Raw genomic sequence first — 19,529 nt, 5'->3', positions numbered from 1 at the left:
ACATGAGAAGAACGATCACAGGCCTGTGCCGTGGCCCATGGAAATCCTGAAAACGTATCTATTGTAACATGAAGACAAGCTAGACAGCCAAAAGAAGGGAAGTGGGTGACATCCATTTGCCATAATTCATTGGCTTGAGTGACACATGGATTAATGCCTGAAAGAAAGGTGTGGCTACAAAGTTGACAAACAGCACAAGTGAGAACAGTAGCCCATGTCTGTAGAAGGGGAATGTCAAACATTTTCCCCAGACTTTGAGCTCCTTGATGAAAAAAGGAATGGCAAGTTATAGGATGATTACATAAAGCCCCTAAGGGCTTTATCAGGTATTTCATTTCCTTTAGATAGACGGCCTGGAAGGCCAGAATAACTACGAATGTGAACAAAGAAAATGGGATGAACACGTTGACAAAGCATAGTCTGTAAAGAAATGAAAGCTGAGGGTAGGGCTTCATCAATATTAGTGTTAAGAAGGGCAGGGGATGTCTTGATGAGTCAGAAAGGTTATTAAGTGCCTGTGAAGGGAATGAGGAAAGAACGGAAATAACAGCAGCTAATTCAGCATGTTGGGCTGAAGGGAAAGGCACTTTGTGCCAAGGGGCATCTGAATCTGTGCTCCAGATCAAGAGTCCGAGGCCCATAGCAGAGGAACTATCTACGAAGATAGTAGAGCCTGAGAAATGGGAGAACTGACACAATAGTGAAGGAACAAATAGGGAGAAGCTGCAGGGATTGAATGTGTTTATGGGGTGGGGTGGGTGTAGAATAAAAAGAATGAACCTGCATAATCCCGGAGAACAATTTGAAATTGCTGAGTAAGCAAGGAGCCATTCCATCTCCTGTTTGGAGAGACCCATGTTATTAGAGGCAGGATCATAGCCGGATAATGACTGACAATGAAAATATGCCCTTTGTAACAAGAAACATCTTAGAGAAAGATAAGTAGATAGGCAGTTCTTAGGCTAGGAGGGAAGAAAAAACCATTCAATAATGCGAAAAGGTGAGGTTAATTGTCCAGTGATTCCTGTAGGAGAATGGTGGGTTTTTAAAATAAGCAGGGGGAGAGATTTTAGGATTGCACCTGTCCAACAAGAAGAGTGAAGTCGATTGTTAAGAAATGTCAATTGTTGCTTTGCTTTATGAGTGAGTGAACGACAAGATGCAGGGGCTGGGCAGAGTTTAAGGGAAGCGAACAACTCAGAAAGAGTGTAAGTGGGAATTCTAAGATATAGCCAATTAATGTGTCCTAAAAATTGTTGTAAACAATGGAATACTATTTAGCAATCAAAAAGATAAACTCATGCCATTCGCAGCAACATGGATAGAGCTAGAAGGGATTATGGGCAGCAAAATAAGCCAGAAGGAAAAAGAAAAATATCAGATGGTTTCACTTATAGGAGGACTACTGGGGAAACAAGGGATCAGGAAAATAAAAATAATGATAACAATAATAATAAATAAAAAATAAGCATGCAACTATAAATCAGAGACATTCTGCAAGGGAGGGGGTGGCAGGGGGATCTAAACAGGGGAGGGAAGAGCACAAGGGACTATGGTGATGGTTCACCAGTGAATTGGTGGTGGGAATCTTACAGGGACTACACCTGAGAGGAAAAGTATATATAGTACAAAAATGAACAATGATGTAAAAAAAAAAAAAATATATATATATATATACACACATAAAATAAAAATCGTAAAGTTGTTAATGTGACTGGGTCAGGTAAATATAAAGTAGGAGTCTTAGGAGTCCCTATAAGATAGAAATCTTACTATTTTAGAACAAAGTTCTCATAGGATTAACAAACTTACAGATTTTTATAAAATACTTAATTACTCAGAGTGACAAGGATTTTTAAGAGAACCTCGTCTATTTCTTTGACAAGGTTCAGAGCAATGATGATAAAATAAGATTTTTCTCAAGTAACCTGAGGGTAAAAGAGCACCAAGATTTTCAGGTTACCTAGTCTTTAATTTGTTATAGGAATTAGTGAAAGCAGCTTTAGAATACCTTTAAGTTTTCATGTGCAAAAAGGACTAAAGTTTGTTGTTACACAGGTACACTACTGATATTAAAGTTAACTTAAATATTCTTTTTTATTTTTTTGTGGGACCCTCGCTGGTGGCCGGGGATCAAACCGGCGTTGCAAAGGCTACGGGCATCCTCGCAACCCAGCGCTCAACCGCTGTGCCACCAGGGGAGGCCCAACTTAAATATTCTTATAGCAAGTCCTTCAAGCACATAAAATTTCTTCTCTTAAGATACCTCTCTCAGATCTTTAACACTTCTTTCATCTTATTATTTTTTAAATACCATTACATTTCAAGGATAATCACTTTATTTAAATTTTTTACAGGAGCTTTAAAATATCTGTTTCCAATACATTCCTTCCTTTTCTAAACATGTCACTTTACTTGTATTTAGAGTTATTACATCCTAGTTCCTAATCTTTAGATTGCAAGACATTGTAATAGCTATTATACTATCATCCCTTTAAACTAGACAACTTACACATAAACACATGCTTTTTCTTTTAGGTGAGGTGACATTAAATTTTAGTTTCCTTACAATAAGGAGCAAAATGTAACCTGAAAGTTCAGTAATTTTAGATAAAATAGCTTAAATAGTCAATAATTCTTTATTATTAAACTTAGTAAAACATTAGTTTTATAAGAGATTTAACCACCATTTAAATAATACTCTGCTGCAGAATATTCCATTACTAAACCAATCCCCCTACTGATAAACATTTAGACTAGTCCTCATTTTTTGCTGTGATAAATCTTTTACATGTTATTACACACACAAGTAAATTTATTCAAAAAAAATCTTAAAACTGGAATCTGGGTCAAAGGACATAAAAATATGTAATTTTTAAAGATTTACAAAATTACTCCAATGATGTAAAAGTTGTCTTAATGTACATTCCAATTTAAACTGCAAGAGCCTGTTTGCTCATACCTTTTTCAACACTGAGTGTAATTAAACTTTAGGATCTTTGCCAATCTGATAAGGGAAAATGGTTTCTAAGTGAATCTAATTTGCATTTACCTTATAATGAGTGAGGTTGAGCATATTTTCATGGGCTCAAGAGCCATTTTTTTTTCCTTTTTGGTAGTCTTTTTATATCTTTTATCCAATTTCCCATTTCCCATTTATTAGTTTGAAGACACTTCTTACACATTAGAGCCTTTTATTTGTGAGAAATCTTCCCAAACAAATATCTTCCCTCAGTATGATGGGTGGCTAGGGAGGCAGGGACAGGCATCATACCTAGCCCTGGAATCTGCACACACATACACCTAGTATAAGCTCCACTACACACTGTAGGACTAATCATCTATTTTTTTTAAACTAAAATCCTTGCTATAAACTCAGAATCCTGCCCCAATAATGCTCCGTCCGAGGAGTGCCAGACATTGACACCATCAGATGTATCAGGGTCAAGCTAACCTGGAGGCTGGTAACATGATCTGGGGGCTGAACAAGACAAGACAAATACCAGACACATCAACTGTGACGGGCTGTTTGCTTATGACTGTCTTTGTTTAACTCATTATATAAAGGCCAACTCAAGATGAGATGGCAGAACAGTTTCTTGGGGATGTTACACCCACTATTCTTTCAGATTCATGGCAGAATAGTGAAAATTTAAAGCACTTACAGATTCAGTTTCTGTCTGTGCTCACTGGCATCTGTAGTGACTGGTAGCACCAGAACCCAGGCCTGATCCAGTAACAGTAACAAGTTTATTTTGTCTTCCCTTATGGAGCCATTTGCCATAACATTTTTTGATATATAGATAATCCCCAACTTTTGGTGGTTCGACTTATCAATTTTTTAGCTTTTCGATGGTCACATGGTTCCTCTAGCTGCAGGACATTTTGGTGAGACGAATATTTTCAGTTTTAGCACACTGGATAAAGTTAGATTCTTTTTTTTTTTCAAAGATTTATTTAAATATTTATTTATACAAGAACCAGGGTACAGGCCAGATTCATCGGAGGGTGAGAGGATTCACCAGAGCCAGAGCGGGGAACAGAACAGGCAGACTGATGAAACACACTGCTGAGGGGAGCAGCGGGCGCAGCAGGAGAGGTCTGTGCGCCATGTGGGACCCTCGCCGGCGGCCGGGGATTGAACCGGCGCTCTAGAGGCTGTGGGCTGCTTCGCAGCCCAGTGCTCAACCGCTGTGCCACCTGGGAGGCCCCCAAGATGGAATATTACATGTAAATTGTATTGTCTATTGGTTTGAATAGGGGGTTGTGGAGCTATTTACAAACATGACCTCAATATAAATACACAGCTTGGCAGAAAGTGTAGTGTAATCATATACAAATAACTTTTTAAAAATTATTAAATATATATATTTTACATCTTCCCTCAGTATGATGGGTGGCTAGGAAGGCAGGGACAGGCGTCATACCTAGCCATGGAATCTGCACACACACACACACACCGAGTATAAGCTGCACTACACACTATAGGACTAATCATCTATTTTCTTTAAAATCCTTGCACAAAAATTGTTCATTTTTGTACAATGTTTGATTCTCCCTTCAGGTGTAATTGCCATAAAATTTCCACCACTACATCTACCACTACAACCTTCTCCCTCCCCCTTCCCTGCCTTGTGTCTCCACAGGTAAATGAAAAAATGCTCCACATCACTTATAATCAGGAAAATGAAAATCAAAACCATAATGAGATACCATCTTACACCAGTGAGAATTGCCTATATTAAAAAAACTGGCAACAACAAATGCTGGCAAGGATGTGGAGAAAAAGGAACCCTCTTATACTGCTGGTAGGACTACAAACTGGTCCAACCACATGGAAAGCTGCATGGAAGACCCTCAAATTACTAAAATTAGAGCTACCATGTGACCCAGCAATTCCACTCCTAGAACTACGAATAACTTTAAGACCAATAGAAATGAAAAAAAGAACCCCGAAATATTGAGAAATTGGAACAGGAGATCAAGTATGTTGCTCAAATTTGAGTAATTTAAACCATTTATATAAATCAGTCATTTAGGATGAGAGCATTAAGTATTTCTAAACTGTAAACATTACACATGCTAAATGCTTAGCTGGACCTAGGACTAGTCCCAGAAATATCTCTAACCAGTATGAGTGAATGTTAATATTGTCCCCCACCCCCACACCATCTCACATAGGTTGCCACAAAGGTAAGGGTAAAGCAACCACACAGGTAGTCTTTGCTCTTGTTTCTTACTCTGAGATGATCCTCTACCTGAAGATATTTAAGCAGATCCTTCTCAGCACTGCAATGCAAATGACATCTAATAGTGCCTATAAAAACTTTGTGCTATCAAACTTCTGCTAAAATACATTTATTTACATGATAAGTGATATCAAAATAATCAATGTAATATCTTGCTCAATATTCATATTGTGTTGTAAGAGTACTTTATTACACAATTCTAGATTACCAGAATACCTCTAGGCCCATTGGTTTGAACAGGGGGTTATGGAACTGTTCTTACAAAGAAGACCTCAATGTAAATACAGTTTTTTGTGTGTATGTACAGTAATCGAAGGTGCCAAAATACAATAAACCAACCTTTCTTCAGTCCTTTGTTTGTAAGACTGACACAGTTGAGCTGAGTACCTGATAAGTAATTAGGCCGGGTGACAACTACACTTCTCAAATTTTAATGTACTCACAACTAGAGAGGAGTAGAGCTGGAAGGAGCGGAGAATCGGGGGGTTGTCAAAATATGGTTTCTGATTTAGTAGGCCTAGAGCTAAGCCAGAGATTCTGCATTTCTCCCAAATAGCCAGGTAACACAGAAGCTGACTGTGGGCCATTTTGAATAGCAGGGCTGTAAAGTTTCTTTCAACTCCGAGTTATCAAATTCTTCTTTACCGGGGTTACATAATCTATCTGTGAAGTAGATGACAAAAACATAGAGTGACAATACTCTACTGCAGTCAGCCGCCTGGGAGGAAAACACAAATCTTGGAATATATAAAGTCCTTGGGGAACATCATGTGATTTAGAAACCCAGTCAGCTTGCCAAGAGGATAATGAAAAACATAATTGAGATGTGGGTGCAAACCTCTAATGATTAGAAGCATTTGCTCTGACATGCACCTGGAATATGGCTGTCCCTATGCCAAGATTTTACTAAAAGGTAATTAAGCCCAACCTTGAGAAAATATTTGTACCCAAGAGACTGTTGAACTCAGCCTCAAGTAGAGTTAGGCAATTCTGGAGGATCCAGTTAATATTTTAGTTCTGCTGCTTGCAAGGAACACTTAGACCCCATAAACAATCAAGATGTTAACTAGATAATAGGCCATAAAGGAAGTTGAGCAAAGTAGACAACTCCAAAATAATCGAGGACAAAAAAAAAAAAATAGTGAACAGTTTTGTTGAACAGCAAGGCTGTTCTACGAGATTTAAAATGGTGTTCTGAAATACCGGATGGTCTCACTCATAGCAGGAATCTAGAATACTTAAATAAGGGACCAGGAAAATGAATAACTATAAGAAAGTGAAAATCAAAATCAACAAAAACTATGAACCAGAGACACTTTTTGGGGGTGGGGGGCGGGAGGGGAAGGATTGGGGTCAGAATGGGGGATTGCAATTGTACGGGGAATATAAAAATAAAATTTATTAATTTAAAAAAAAAAAAATTAAATATGTTCTCATATCATCATATACTAAGGATAATTCATGGAGATAGTTATTATATTTAAAAGAGTTGAAAATCCATTTATTTCTCATAATGTCGCTATACAAAAACCATTCTAATTCAGTGATTATTTTTGTTTTATAATCTGCTAGATAAAAAATAATATGTACTAAAAATAAATAAATAAATAAATAAATAAAATGGTGTTCTGGTCTCTAGTATCTTATTATCCCAATTTATGTTTCTTACCCTAGCCAAGTAATCCTCTCCAAAGACAATGCTGCTCTGCTGTGAAGTCCAGGACTCACTGCACCTGCAAAAATAAGAAATGCTCAGCCTTATTAGTATGTAATTCGAACGTTTCTGACAAAAGTCTACAGTTGTGGAACCATGACCATAATCAAGAGAATGAATGCTTCCACAGCTCCAAATTCCTCCCTTATGTATTCAGGGTCAATCCTTTCCATACGCGAAGACACTGACATCCAGTGATTTATCTTTTTCTTTCTACATTTGTTTGTTTTTTTTCTGTTTTAGAATGTCCTAAATGAAATCATACAGACTGAAGCCTGTTGAGTCTGCTTCTTCCACCTTGCTCTGAGATTCAGCAGTGTTGTGGTATGATTCAGGACTTTGCTCCTTTCTGTTGCTGAACAATGTTCCCTTGCAGTGCCCTGGTGAGCCACCGTGGAGCATGAGGCAAAAGAAAAACTGCAAAACTGTGCACCCCTATAAACATATCTTTATGAATTTCCTCCAGGACATTAAAATAGTTGAAAAATACTAGAAAACTGAAAAATAGGTATTTTTTAAAGTTTAAAACGATTCCATTTTTTTTTTAAATCAATGAACAAGGCTGCACAATAAACAATGAAAAGTATTAGTTTTTAATTATGATCTGTTATCTATTCTATCAAGAGAGAAAACAAAAACAATTGAAAAATAGGTATTAGGCCTCCCTGGTAGCACAAGGGGTTAAGACGCAACCTATGAAGCTATCCACAGCCACTGCACAAGTTCCACACCTGGCCAGGGAGCTACCCACATGGCACAGCAGACCTCTCCTGTCTTACCCAATGCTCCCCTCAGCAGTATATTTCAGTCAATCTACCAGTTCTGTTCCCCACTCTGTCTCCGGTAAATCCTTTCACCCCCCCCCCACACACCTCTGGCCTGTACCCCAGTTCTTGTAAGCATAAATAAGTATATCTTTAAAAAGAAAAACAGGTATTTTAAAGCTTAAGTATATTTTGATTACATCAAAACAGAGCTTATTATAATTTTATTTTCCTAGTCTTGATGGAAGCAAACTCATCAACCAAGATAGTCTTTTGCTTATCTCATTTTCTTTTGCAGTACACCTCTGTGATTAGTATTGTTTAAAAAAAAAAACCCAAAAAAACCTAAAGTCCACTTGCAAACTTGGGCAGATTGCACTAAGCAAAAATTGGGAAATTTAGGAAATCCAAAAACAATGCTGGTTTTATATTATAAGTTACTGATATTGCCTAAAACTATTTCAGATAAAACTTTTGTAGAACTTAAATTGTCTAAGTCAGTGGCCAATGGTTTTGAATCAGATCTAGTCATAGAAAATAACTCTCTTCTAGTTAACAATTCTAATCTGAAAATGTTTTATTTAATTTTCACTATGTCCATCTGAAATGTGAAATTAGGATATCTATACTCTGTAATTTTTGTTTGATATGCACTTCTTTTATAACAATTAATACTCTAATGCAATGATTTATAATTTCCAATTTTTTAATTTTTGAAAAATTTGTTTTCAAATTCTGGAAATATATACATATCTCTTGCTAAGGCACTAAAATCATTAAATATGTTTTCAAAGGTTTTTTTCCATTTGCTATAAATAAAAAGGTAATATACTATTAGTGTTTAAGTTATATGTGGTCTTGTGTTTTTGTTTAAAACACCATCTCATACAGATAAGTCTCAAAATATGTGTAATCTATTGCATCTAGATGATTTCTATTGTAGCATAATGCATGATACACTTATCTTTTAATATTTGATAAATGTTTTTATTTTGTATAGAAAGTGCCTTGATTATAATTGATTTTGCTGCCCATGGGTGTTTATAATATAATTTTTATAATAAACAGTATTTCACATATTAATTGAATTGACAAAAAAGTATATGTTATATTCAGTACTAAAAATGGTAAATATTTCAATTCATAAAAGCAACATTTTGCATATTAAGATTATGAACTGAATGCTGCAGAAAGTTGGCATCATCAATTTGGGGAGGAAATATAGCTGGCATACCTTGTATAGACCAGCAGGCTTACTGCACTATTAAATCCCTGGCCACGAGCTTTTTATGTTAATACCATTCTTTTACAATTTATTAATAATTTCACAAAATTGACCATATCAAGTTTTTTTTTTTAATTTCAATAAAGTCAATATAATTTTCTTTTATTTGTGACATTCATAATGTGAACATACCTAATAATTTAACATAACTGCTTATACTGGGCTACATCTGGTATACAATCAAAAGTAAAGTATTTTCTTCTTTTATTCTCAGTAGAATTTCAAACTTACTATAATTTCCTAGAAGCATCACTGATTTACTTTCAATTTTATTAGATCCTTTTTAATGATTAGTGATGTGGCCAGTCCTATTGCCATTAATTACCCATAGTTTAAGCTTAAAAATATTCCAGCATTACAAAAACCAACTCAAAATGGATTAAAGAACTAGACATAAGACTTGAAACCATAAAATATATAGAAGGACAGATAGGCAAAATACTACATGACATACACCTCAGTAACATCTTTAAAGACACATCAGCCAAAGCATTGATAGTGAAGACAAAGATAAACAGCTGAAACTACATCAAATTAAAGAGCTTCTGTACAGCAAAAGAGACAATAACAAAAACAAAGAGAAACCCCACTGACTGGGAGAAAATTTTTGCACACAGCACTAATGATAAAGGACTGATCACAAAAATCTACAAAGAGCTGATGAGACTCAACAAAAACAAAGAAAATAATCCAGTCAAAAATGGGCAGAAGAGCTAAACAGAAACTTCTCCAAAGAGGAAATGCAAATGGCCAACAGGCATATGAAAAAATGTTCAACATCACTTGCAATCAGGGAAATGCAAATCAAAACCACAATGAGATACCATCTCACACCAGTGAGAATGGCACATTTAAAAAAATTAGCAACAACAGGGCCTCCCCGGTGGCGCAGCGGTTGAGCGCTGGGTTGCGAAGCTCCCCGCGGCCTCTGCGGCGCCGGTTCAATCCCCGGCTGCTCCCCGGCCACTGGAGGAGGGTCCCACACGGTGCGCAGACCTCTCCTGCCGCCCGCTGCTCCCCTCAGCAGTGTACTTCGGTCCTTCTGCCTGCTCTGCTCCCTGCTCTGGCTCTGGTGAATTCTCTCACCCTCCCGTGCTTCTGACTGTACCCAGTGCATGTATAAACAAACAAATAAATAAAATACGTGCCTCTTTAAAAAAAAAAAAATAATAAAAAAAAAAAAATAAAAATAAAAAAATAAAAAAATTAGCAACAACAAATGTTGGCGAGGATGTGGAGAAAAAGGAACTCGCCTGCATTGCTGGTGGGAGTGCAAAATGGTTCAACCACTGTGGAAAGCTGTGTGGAGATTTCCTGACCTACTAAAGATAGATCTTCCATATTATCCAGCAACTCCACTCCTAGGTATTTACCCAAAGGACACAGAAACATTAATTCCAAAGGGCACCTGCACCCCTATGTTTATAGCAGCACTATTTACAATAGCTAAGCTATGGAAACAACCCAAATGCCCAAAAATAGATGACTGGATCAAGAAGATGTGGTACATATATACCATGGAATATTACTCAGCATTCAAAAAGATAAACTTATGCAATTTGCAGCAACATGGATGGAGTTGAAAGGGATCATGCTCAGTGAAATAAGCCAGAAAGAAAAAGTAAAACACCGGATGGTCTCACTCATAGCAGGAATTTAGAAAACCTAAATAAGGGACCAGGAAAAAGACTAATTGCAATAAAGTAAAAATCAACAAGCAACTATAGACCAAAGATACACTACAGTGGGAGGTGGGGGGAGGAGAAGAGGGATTAGGGTCAGAAAAATTGTATGGGGAATATAACCAAAATGAAAATGCATACATTATGCAAAAATGAAAAATGATGTAAAAAAAATTCCAGCATCTCAATTTTCAATAATTTCTTGTCCTCCTCTATGAAGCAAACTATTTTTGCAAATAATGTCAAAAATCACATGTAAAATATTTCACTATTTTTTCTCTAATTTTTTGGTTTTCTGCAAAGAACCATCTACTAAGCTGACAGTTTGAATAATTCCATTTTACAAAAAGTATCATGATGAAACATGGAATTTTCATGGCAAACTACATTTAAATTCTTCAAATTTTTGAAAACTTTTATTTGCCAATACTCAAATGTTGTGGTATTACTGCTAAAAGTATCCATGGAGGGAGCAGGGTGGAATAAAGACAGATTCCTTGGAGTGTAAGAAAATATCTCAAGGAAACTACTTGCCTTTAGAACACACGCAACAAACATCAATCATTATGTAAAATAGATTCTCTGGGGTAATCTGGATCTTACTCTGAGTTGGGTTCAAATTCTATTAAAAACATTTTTTTAATTGGGAATTGGTGACCACAGTAATGTCAAATTGATTACAAATGGCATTTTTTTACTCTTTTGTTCATAGTCTTGTTTACTAGTTTCTGAAATATCCAACATTTCTCGTCCTTCAGTTTTTTTCTTCACAATTACAAATGACTCTAAGTGAAACTGAACATAATAACTGTTACAATAATGAACAGACTTTATTTTCAGTGGCTGAAATGCTGTGTTTTCTAGTCATCCTTGTAACTGTCCTGCTGTAGAGAGAAGATTAGGGTGGGGTCGGAAGCACAGGGATGACAGAGTGAAGAACAGAACAGGTGGATTTATTGCAATACACGGCTAAGAGAAGCACAGGGTGAGACAGGAGATGTCTGCATCCTACGGAGGATTTGAGGCTCTCTTTTATATTCTGTTTTCGTGGGCTTTCTAACTTGGGGTGCCAGTTTGTACCAGCCATCTGTTGGGATATCTTGTCTCCAGCACTGGCCTTTGACACGGAAGCATGTTCTGGCTTCTGCTTCTGCATTCCTGGAGCTGGGCTGTTTTTTCTTGTCATGGTGGTTGGTTTTATGGCCTTGTTCCCAACCTTATCAATTCTCTTATCTACTCCAGCCTCCTAAATCTGCCTGCTGGGTCAGGAGTAGGGGCTTAGTTTTTAACCTTATTCAATTATTATATCCCAACATGTCCCACTTAACTTTGATCCATTTCTGCACACATTCTTTCTTCTTTTCCTCAATCTTGAACCTCTTGGTTTTTTAGATATAACGTGTACATATTTCTAAAAAATTAATCTTTAGTATAATTATACATTTATTTTTAACCCAATACAAACTTTAATTTAAATTATATAATAATTAGAATTAATTTACATTAATTTGGTTAATTCCTATAAATTATAATATTTAACAATTAAATAGATGTATATAAGAGTTTGTATCCAAAATATAACCCCCTCATGCACTGTTGGTGGAAGTGAAGAAAAAGTACAGCTGCTGTAGAAAACCATATGACAGTTCTTTGAAAAATCAAAAATAGAATTATCATATGATCCAAAACTCCACTCCTGGGCATACACCCAAAATAATTAGGTAATAATTGGATATTGGATATTCATAGCAGCGTTATTCATAACAGTCAAAACATGGAAGCAACCCAACCAAGCATTCATCAACAAAGAATTGATTTGATACACAAAATATGGTATAAGTATCAAAAGCAAATGACAGAACATCATGTAAATTCTTTTTGTGTAAATAAAGGTCTATACACATAATTGAAAATATTGGGAGGAAAACATAAGCAATATAAACAGCGATTCTTCTAGAGGAACAAGAAGAATATGTTTTGTGCAGTTTGAATTTTTTAAATAAGCATGTGTTACTTTAATGGTTAAAAAACTGTTAAAAATAAAAATTTATTATAAATCTATTAATAAAATCTATACCCCATAGATACCTCATTTCCTCATACCTCATTTCCAGTGCTCCCACCAGTCACATTCCTAACACAGAATCTTGGGTGTGGAGAGATAGAGCAGGGAGACAATGGATCCAAAGAATCCTGGTGTTGGCCTTAGTAGCTTAGCTCTTCCTGAAGATGCCACCTGCAGAAAAGTGCCAAAGTATTATCACTTAGACTAAGTGAGGAAGAGTAAAGTGAAGGGTCCTGACAAGAAAATCTGTCCCTTTTTATCTAGAAAAGTCAAGGCCACTCCACAAACCTGAGGTAGAAGACGTCTGCTTACAGTTCATATGTGCATAATTTTGATTTATGAGAAACACATATATCGGTCAAGCTGGTGACTATTTTGTTCATTCAGATGACTGAAATATTTATTTCTCATAGCATTTTGATTTTCAGCCACAGTTCCTGGCTCCCAGTTCCCCAAAGTGTTGGAATTTCCAGTTGAATATGTTAAAAAGTACCTCTTGTTATGTTAATAAGGGTAACTTTCTGTAAATAATTAGGTAATAATTAGATTGGGGGTCAGTTGCCTGAGAAACCAACGTGAGTAGAGGATTAGAATTTCCAGTCCCACCACATACCTGCTGGAGACTGAGTTCTATTCACACTGACCAATGAGTTAATCCATCAAGCCAAAATAATGACACTTCCCTAAAAGCTCAAAAGGAGGCCCTTAGAGTTTCCAGGTTGAGTTACCAAAGAGCTTCCAGCAGGTGCCACCAATCTGGACCCCAAACTTCTTGAGGACAGAAATTCCTTTGCTGGGTACCTTGCCCTATTTTCCTCTTTATCTGTCAGTTGAGTCACAGAACTGTGTCTTTTGTAATGAACTTTGTAATGAACTGTGATCTAAGAGTAAATTGGTTTCCTGAATTCTGTGTGCTGAACTAGCAAATGAATCAAACTTGAGGCCGGATCATAAAAATCTCTAATTTATAGTCAGTCAATCATGAGCACAGGTACCAGTCAGTGTGAGTGACTGTGTCTCAAGTGGAGGTCTGCCTTGGCAGACTAAGCCCTTGGCCTATGGAACCTGAGGCTGTCTCTGGGTAGATAACTGTCAAAATTGAGCTGAACTGAATTCTTGGCCATTCTGCTGGTGTCTGAGAATTTCCTCTAATGTTTAGGAAAAATCTTATACACTAATCTAAAACTAAATCATGTGTCCACCCTTACTGAAGGGACTTGTAGATAACGACTGGGCAAACCCAGAGACAGTCCCTCGCACACAGGTAGTACATGCTACACATACTAGAAACGTTTTGCTTTTAAAATGTTGTGCAAGAATATCTGGAATAGGGCTCCTTGTGTGTCTATTTACAAATAACACTGTAAAAATAGTAAGAAAAGGGACCAATGTGTCAAAGGAACACAGAGCAAAGAAAACACCCATTTGGAAAAATAAATACAGCTGTCCTGACCAGAAATACTTGAGGAAAAAAGCATTTTATTCATAATGATATGGCAAATTTGCTGTAATCCCACATTAAGCCCTCTTCCTTCCTACCTACTTTGTGAGAGCCTTGAGAACAGGACTTGATGGCTACCTAAAGACAAGAACATGTTAATAAGCAACAGTCTGCTGTGTTTAGACACTGTGTAGGCACTGAGGAATTTTCCATCCACCCAGGGAGACAAGAATTATATATTAAACAATCAGAGAACTGTGAGCACTAAAGCTGAGTCCTGTGTGGGGTTGTGGATATAAGCCACAGTGAGTCAAAATACAAAGAAATGGACAAACACCACAGGCTACAGTGGGTCAGCAGAGTCTCCCCATAAGCAAGTTTTCAATTGTTCTAATGAGTCTGTGTCCTTTTCCTTCCTTATTTCTAGGATCATACTTGTCCCAATTTAACAGATAGGAAGACAGACATTTTACATTTCTTTCTGGTACTTACTCTCCTACAAAATTAGAAATCTACAAGTTATGTACTTGTGGGCCCAGAGAGCAGGAAATTATTCCTATAACTTTAACCTTTATTTTGTTCGGAATTAGAGCTTCTAATGAAAATAGCATCCCCCTAAAACAGAAGCTGGCCAAAAAGTTTTGCCCAGGATTTCAAGAAGGAGTGAGCCCCAAAGAATAGTTTTTAAATTACTTGTCCCAGAGAAGCAAGTCTTTTTTGCCTTATGGGTGACCCTTTCAAAAACTGTTTAAAGGACAAAACAGCAGACACTGTCCTGGGATTAGACTGAAACCAAAGTTGTATATCTCAGTCAAGGCTGAGATATTTGTATAAAATTGAACATAGGCAACAGAGTGGATCAATTTGCATGAGTACATTTTGGAAAGACAAGAAACTGAATTTTTAACCACCCCCACTTCTGATGTGTGAAAATAAGGAGCTAACAAGTTGGACCAATGAAATTAAATTAACTCTAGGATAGAAAGAGCTAATCTGAGTTGCTGAGCTCATGACCAGGGCCCCAGAGCCAACAAGGAAGGGCTGTGGTAAGCAAAGGTCCTGCTGATGTTGGACTTCCTCCTGACAAGCCAGCAGGACGTGTTTCTTGTGATTCAAGAAACAGGAAATGGTGTGGAAGGAATGAGGGTTGGACCATTATGAAAGCCCAGAATGGAGGCATGGGATTTTCTATCCGCCTTCAATGAACTGAGATGCCAGGAAGCACCATTTGGAGTAGACCAACAGCATCTTAGATTGGAGAGAATTCATTTTCTTGTAACCATGTGTGCCTGGTGAGGATGGGGAGAATGCTGACAGCTGACACATCACCTGTGGCAGTCAAAGAAAGTCCTTCTTAGATTTTAGAAGTACAGTAGTGTTTGGGGGAATTATTCAACAGCTCGTAGAAAGGAACCTGAAAAGGGGTTATTTAGATTTCTCATGCATCTGCTTGAGCTGTCAAGCAGTCATGAAAATCTAAAGAGTATGACTAGTTGTATTTAAATTTAGGAAGCAGATAAATCCATTTACATACATAACATAATTCTTATCCAATTCAAATTGGAAACACTGTCAGAGACATGATTATTTAGTGGTTAAAAGCATAAACTTTGAAGCCAGACAGTCTAGGGCCAACTTCTAGTTCCATCACTTATTTGGGAGGCAATCCCAGGAAACATCAGAACATAAGGAAGGAAATAAAAAAAGAAAGAGAGATTGCTAATGGGTATGTCATCAAGTTCCCACAGGGGACAGTAGGAGCACAAGTCCCTTTGGGAATTTTGGGGGACAGAACAGAGCACACTTCAAGGTTGTCCCAACCAAGAAGTAGGAAGCTGGGGCCTACTGTCCACCATCGGTTCAGGGCAACTCGTGGGGGGCACTAGTTCTCCAGCACCTGGCCTCCCACACATGTGCTGAGCATGCTTCCAGAACAGAGCACCTAGAGGGACACCTCAGGTTCTCACAGTAAGCAGGTTGAACAAAGCTGAGGACTCCCAGGGAACAGAATAGTGACCAGGTTAGCTATATAGAGTGAAAGGGCTCAGCCCGGAGTAGTTCAGAAAACACTTTTTCAGAGACATTTTATCTTCACTCACAACAAAGCTGAAAGATAGGTTATTATCCCCATTTCACAAGGAATGAAAATGAACATACAAGACAGTCACTTAACGAGAAAGGTCATTATGCTTTGTCTTTCCGATCAAATTACTTACCAATGTTACACAATTAATTGGCACAGCAAGAACCAGAACACAGATCTTCTCTTCCATACACCAGCAAGTCATCTTATAAGTCATCTTGTAAGTTATCATTCTCATGGGCACTCCCATGGGCAACTTCAAGAAACAGGTAAATCCATTTACATCTTATAATTCTTATTTGCCCATTAGAATGCCCTGCTGGTATGAAGTTATGGAAGAAGCTGCCCTTGGAGGAGGGCTAAAGAAGCAGAGTCCGCATTAGAACAAGAAGATAAAGAAACTATTCCAAGCCTAGGCTGCTACTATAGATAAGTCTATGAGAATGGAGCATGAATTCCAGAGGAAATCATAGAAGTGCTTTAGAAGTTGAGAGTGGGGGAGACAGAAGAAGGGGATTTAAAGGGAATATACGAACCTCTGAGCAATTCTTAAATTTGTCTCCTCTCCTGTCACCTCCCCCTTTCTCACTCCATTCCCATCACACTGATGTCCTTGCTGCCCACCTTGACCATTCCAGGCCTCTCCCTGCATGGGGCCTTGGCACTGTTCCCTCTGCCTAGAATCTTCGTCCCTCAGATAACCACTTGACTGAATATCTCCTTCAAGTCCTTACTCAAATTGCTCTTTCTCAAGAAGTTTAACTACCATGACCATCCTATCCAGTCCATATCATGTCCTGACCATGTACCTAACATCTTGATCCCCTGTTCTAACACATTTTTCCATAACAACTTTCTGTATATACAGTTAATGATTTACTGAGTGTATTGTGTGTCTCTCCTTGCTAAAAGGTCAGCCCCACAAGGGCAAGCATCTTTGCTTTGTTCATGGATATTCCAAGCATTCAGAAGAGCACCTAGCTAGGGGTGAGTGCCCAAAGAACATTTTTTGAAAATGAATGCATGCCTACAAGAGAAAAATCAATGTGCCATTCACATCTTTACTGTAACTTAATGCCCTATGTTTCCAAGAACAAAAAAGAAACTTCATTTTCTCTATTTCCAATACCCCGCAACTCACATCTTCCCTACTCTCTGAGTCTTAGTCTTTTTCACTCCTTTTTAGTCTAGCAACCAGAACTTCTGCCTTGTTAGGTATTTTCTTCTCAGCTCACTCTTAAATGTTAGTGCTTTTGTTCACCATGTGAAGCAGATGGTAGTAACGGAACTGTCTTCCTTCTCTTTATTTTTTTTTGGACATTATCAATACCATGAACCCTATTTTGCTTTTAGATTTGTTACATAGAAGGGAGAATCTGTTATTTGGTTAGCATTAGGTCTAAACATTGCCCTTACATCGCCAACACTATGTTTACTTCAATATATTTACAGTGTCTGAAAACATTTGCTCTAGTTTCAACAGTCAAGGCTAAGAGATAAGGATTGAAATGAGAGGAGAGATGGAAAATGGCCCCTCTGTCAAGTGCTGGGAAAGGACAGAGCTATAGGCTAGAGAGTAACAGAATCTTACTCTAAAATGAAATCATGATTTTAAAAAAAGAAATCAAGGGCTTGAATAATTTTAACATGTAAGCTGAGAATCAAAAATTGCACGTATGGTGAAAGAAGCTGCCACAAAAATAAAAAGGCCATCTATGGATTGGGAGAAGATACGGACACCTCACACATCTGTGAGGGCTTAACTTAACTTCCATTATATATAAAGGGCTTAACTTCCATTATATATAAAGAACTCACACAATGCAACAACCCCAAAAATAACCCAATCAAAAAATGGGCAAAAGACATACATAGCTACTTCTCCAAAGAAGACATTCAAATAGCCCACAGGCATGTGCAAAAATGCTCAACGTTACTTATTGTAAATGAAATGGAAATAAAGACCACAATGAGGCATCACCTACCCAAGAATGCCTTAGATCAAAAAGACTGGAAACAATAAATATTGGTGAGGATGTGGAGAAAAAGAAACACTCATCCACTGTGGGTGGGAATGTAATTTGGTGCAGCTTCTATGACAAATGGTATGGAAATTCCTCAAAAAAAAAGGTAAAAGTGGAAATGTCATATAATCCAGCAGTACCACTGCTAAATATTTCCCAAAGAATATGAAGACACTAATATGAGAAGATTTATGCACTCTTATATTCGTAGCAGCACTATCCACAATAGCCATGGACCCAAACTAACTGCCCAAATACAGACAACTGGATAAGGAAATTGTGTTATGTATACTCAGTTATTTAAAATGATGAAATAGAGCCTTCTGGGACAAAATGGATGGGGCTTCAGGTGATTATGTTAAGTGAAATAGTCCAGAAAGTGAAAGACAGTTACCAGATGGTTTTACTCATTTTCAGAATATAAATAACCAAAGAAAACAAATCAGCAAAAAAATTTCTTAGACTCTATGGAGAATATAATAGTTACCAGAGGGAGCAGGAGGAAGGAGGGGAAAGGGTGGGAAGGTAACAGGACATTAGCATTGGAGCTTTGGTGAGGGGCAGGTGAGTAAAGTATGTGCACACATGGAAGGGTAAAGTTTTATTTCCCAAATTATAGAATTATGGAAATGATTGGCAAATCAATAAAAGTTGAGAAAAAAGTAAAACTGTACTTAAATTCACAGAGGATTTCAAATTCTAATGCACCCTAGTGAGTGTTGTAGTGTTGAATTTAGGATTTGATTAACTGAAAAATAACAGCTTCATTTGATTATAACTAAAAATAAGCAGCTCTAGTTAAAACCTACAGTCATAAGCAATGACATGTGTGAGGAGCACACTAGAGAAAAATCCTTAGGAACAGTAAATTTCAGTCCTAAAGATAAAAATCTGATGTAACCAGAAGTGAGACTGAAAGAACTCCACAGGATACCATTGGCAGAACCGTGTCAGCTGGCAAAAATAAGGACAGATTTCACAGCTAACAAGAAAGTTCATTCTGCTTTGTTCCTCAGATCAAACAAACACATAGGAAAAGAACATCAGATATTCAACTCATACATCCATCCACCCACCTTCCCACCCACACTATCTATCCATCCATCCATCCATCCATCCATCCATCCATCCATCCATCCATCCATCCCAACTCTTTGGGTGGCCACTAAAAAGTCAACAAATGAGGGCCTCCCCTGTGGCGCAGCGGTTGAGCGCTGGGTTG

The 19,529-nt window shown here is 37.5% G+C and overlaps 1 long non-coding RNA gene across 3 annotated transcripts in view; it reads right to left on the bottom strand.

Moving 5' to 3' along the window:
* LOC119252570 (uncharacterized) overlaps window positions 1–19,529 on the bottom strand; it is a 56,915-nt gene that overhangs the window by 12,866 nt on the left and 24,520 nt on the right. For 2 of the 3 annotated variants that reach the window (XR_005126845.2, XR_008553246.1), the window contains exons 2-4: window positions 12,798–12,930; window positions 6,919–6,982; window positions 5,290–5,912 (exon numbers count right to left, since the gene is read on the bottom strand). This is a non-coding gene — a long non-coding RNA (uncharacterized LOC119252570). Of the gene's footprint in view, window positions 1–5,289; window positions 5,913–6,918; window positions 6,983–12,797; window positions 12,931–19,529 lie in introns of those variants that run through there. The other variant, XR_008553245.1, reaches the window with a different exon arrangement.

This window comes from Talpa occidentalis, unplaced genomic scaffold (assembly GCF_014898055.3).
Source record: "Talpa occidentalis isolate TD23 unplaced genomic scaffold, MPIMG_talOcc4v2.1 talOcc4.2, whole genome shotgun sequence".
NCBI lineage: Eukaryota > Metazoa > Chordata > Mammalia > Eulipotyphla > Talpidae > Talpa > Talpa occidentalis.
This window is presented reverse-complemented; position numbering and strand designations above follow the sequence as displayed.